This window comes from Bombus flavifrons, chromosome 13 (genome assembly GCF_040668555.2).
Source record: "Bombus flavifrons isolate JBK064 chromosome 13, iyBomFlav1_principal, whole genome shotgun sequence".
Taxonomy (NCBI): Eukaryota; Metazoa; Arthropoda; class Insecta; order Hymenoptera; family Apidae; genus Bombus; species Bombus flavifrons.
Window position 1 is genome coordinate 4,822 of NC_138454.1, and position 3,591 is coordinate 8,412.

Consider the following 3,591-nt stretch of genomic DNA (forward strand, 5'->3'; position numbering starts at 1 on the left):
TTCCTAAACGTTCCGTACAAATAAATAATAATTTAATTATAATAAGCACTTCCAGTGAAACTATTCATCCTGAAAAGCTAGAGAAAAATCAACGTGTTGCGAATAAAGTAAATAAAGAAGAATGGATAACTAAGGAAAAGGATTCTAAACATTTTCAAGCCGAAAGAACGCAAGTTCAACGTGTTCAAGGAAATAAAAAGGGAGAAAATAGGGAATCACCAGTCAAGGATATATATAAAAATTCGAATAAGTACGCTAGCCATTGGATTATAATTGGATTAAAAATACTTCATTGGTTGTTACATCTAGCATTTGACGTAGATAACATGAGTGCTAATCTTATGATTCCTCTTGGAAAATATAGATGGTATCACACTATACTATATCTAAAATATATTTGGGTTAATATAGCTACGGCATTTTCAAAAATTTGTATTTTAAATGCTATTGGCAAGCAATTGGATAATTGGATCGGTGTCAGTAAACTTGCGTGTTGGCGCAGAATAAAAACTAAAATGAAGAAAAGGAAGTGTGACACTGTTCGTCGAATAATACAGATAGTGGAAACCTAAAAAGGAAAAAGAAAATTATTAAGTGTGCTCCGATTATTGTTTGAATATAAAATGTGTTAATTCAATGAATAATTAAAATAGTGAAAGTGAAATTTACCTTGTGAACAAGTAATCATCATACAAGAAAATGTATGTGCAAATATAGGTTATGGATCCCTGTTTGCGGAATACAATGTACGACAGCCAGCTGAAATAAATGAATGAATTAACTTCAAGTGTTTCAATGCAAAATACAATATTACTAAATGTTATAACAATATTGTGATCAAATCAGAAGGAAGAGTGACACTGTTCGTCGAATAATACAGATAGTGGAAACCTAAAAAGGAAAAAGAAAATTATTAAGTGTGCTCCGATTATTGTTTGAATATAAAATGTGTTAATTCAATGAATAATTAAAATAGTGAAAGTGAAAGTTACCTTGTGAACAAGTAATCAACATGCAAGAAGGTGTACGTGCAAATATAGGTTGTGAATCCTTGTTTGTGGAACGTAATGTATTGCAGATACCTAAAATAAGTGAATAAATTAGTTTCAATTGTTTCAGTGCAAAATACAAGGTTACTAAATGTCATAATTATATTGTGGTTAAAACAGAAGCAAGTGTGACTCTGTTCGTTGAATAATACAGATAGAGGAAACCTAAAAGAAAAGGGAAGATTATTATGTGTATAAAACGTGTTAATTCCATGAATAATTAAAAGAGTGGAAGTGAAAATTACCTTGCGAACAAGTAATCACTATACAAAAGGTTTACGTGCAAAATAGGTCATGGATCCCTGTTTGCGGAACACCATGTACGACAGCCAGCTGAAAGTAAATAAATGGATTAACTTCGATCGCCTTGATGCAAGATACAACACTACTAAACGTCATAGCAAGACTGTGAAAGCGTGACACTGTACGTCGAATAACACAGATAACAGGTAACCTGAAAAAAAAAAAGGGGGAGAAGGATTACTACAAGTGCTCCAATTATTGTTTGAATATGAAACGTGATAGTTCAACGAATATTTAAAACAGTGAAGGTGCAACTTACCTCATGAACAATCAAACACCATACAAAGAAGTGCACAAGCATGAATTTCACAAATTAGTAAGAAGAAATGAAATAGTTGATAAGTATAGAAAGTGGTTAGGAAGATAATTAATACAGATAGTGAAAACCTAAAAGGGAAAAAGAAAACTATTAAGTGTGCTCCGATTATTGTCTGAATATAAAATGTGTTAATTCAATGAATAACTAAAATAGTGAAAGTGAAAGTCACCTTGCGAACAAGTAATCGCTATACAAAAGATTTACGTGCAAAATAGGCCATGGATCCCTGTTTGCGGAACACCATGTACGACAGCCAGCTGAAAGTAAATAAATGGATTAACTTCGATCGCCTTAATACAAGAGGCAACACTACTAAACGTCATAGCAAGACTATGAAAGCGTGACACTGTTCGTCGAATGGCACAGATAACAGGTAACCTGAAAAAAAAAAAGGGGGAAAGATTACTACAAGTGCTCCAATTATTGTTTGAATATGAAAAGTAATAGTTCAACGAATATTTAAAACAGTGAAGGTGCAACTTACCTCATGAACAATCAAACACCATACAAGAAGCGCACAAGCATGAATTTCACAAATTAATAAGAAGAAATGAAATAGTTGATAAGTATAGAAAGTGGTTAGGAAGATAATTAAGATAGATTAATTGGAAGCTAGTAATAGATAGAACCAGAGTAAAGGATAGTATATTGTATTAACTATTATATCTAACATGTAGAAGCATATTTTGTAATACACAATAGCGGTCGCTCACACAATATATCATACACATATTGAATTAATAAATTAAACAGTACCTTTATGATCGCAGACATAGGATGATTGAAGGCAACCATAGTAAGTATCCAAGGTAATACCGAAGAATCTGATGATGATGTGAGAATGATCCAGGTAAGCAACGCAGCATCAAAAATCTAAAAAAAGAAAATTTTTTTTTTACAAACAATGTTAATCTAACAAATAAGACTTAATCACTAATAAAGGAACTAATTCATATCAAACATAAAATAATAACAATAGCAAACATAAGCAATAATAAAATTAATAGGGAAATAAGAAAGGTTAATAAACACAGAAATAGGTTAGAAACTAATCACGATAGACTAACTAAATATTAACAAGTCATGACTGAACTTAGTACCAAGGAATAAAGTTATAGTACATGAAAGCGACTGGTAACACAATACACAAACTACTAACTAAATTAAACAAGACTTATATAAACGCAAGTCACGTATAACCAAAACAATGACCATTGAAATTCGACAACAATATAACCCATGTTATTACATTAAAGTAACACGCGGTATCTACACGCACAATACCATGAAACACAAAACAACATTACAAAACACTACTAAATAAAATCATAACCAGTTATTTCAATAATACATTACTGTTGATATTAAAACAACACCATACCAGGGATACACGTGAGCGACCATGTTGAAGAAAAAATCCGTCGCGCACACCCCACACACACACACCTCAACACGAATAATAACCAATACAATGTAATATAGGATCATGATACTTATGTTAGGTACTAAAAAAAAAAAAAAAAAAAAGAGAGAAGAGAGGAGAGTAAGAAAAAAAAAAAAGAGAGAAAAGAGGGGAAATAATAAATAATAACTAACATATTCATAACATATTACATATATATTATATTATATACAGGGATACAATATTCATATAAAGGGACGGATCCGAACGAAACATATAAAAATAAAAATAAAATAAATAAAAAAAAAAAAAAAAAAAAAAATATAATAAAAAATATATATATATTAATTGTTTTTGTATGTATGTACAGAACGAGTGGCGAACTCATCAATTCTGACATAGAAAATCCAGACGGACCCGAGCTCGCATTCGATCTGGAAGTGACAGAGGAGGTTGAGTCCTGCCTCTGTGTTCAGTTGTTATGTCCCGTTAACAATTATGATACCGGCTATTTTTGC

General features: G+C 31.3%; 1 long non-coding RNA gene across 1 annotated transcript; it reads left to right on the forward strand.

The window, feature by feature from the left end:
• Positions 1-795: 795 nt before the first annotated feature.
• Positions 796-1,388, forward strand: LOC138186470 (uncharacterized). Its single transcript, XR_011174891.1, has 2 exons — positions 796-1,022; positions 1,324-1,388. It is a non-coding gene; the product is annotated as an uncharacterized LOC138186470 (long non-coding RNA).
• Positions 1,389-3,591: the final 2,203 nt, after the last annotated feature.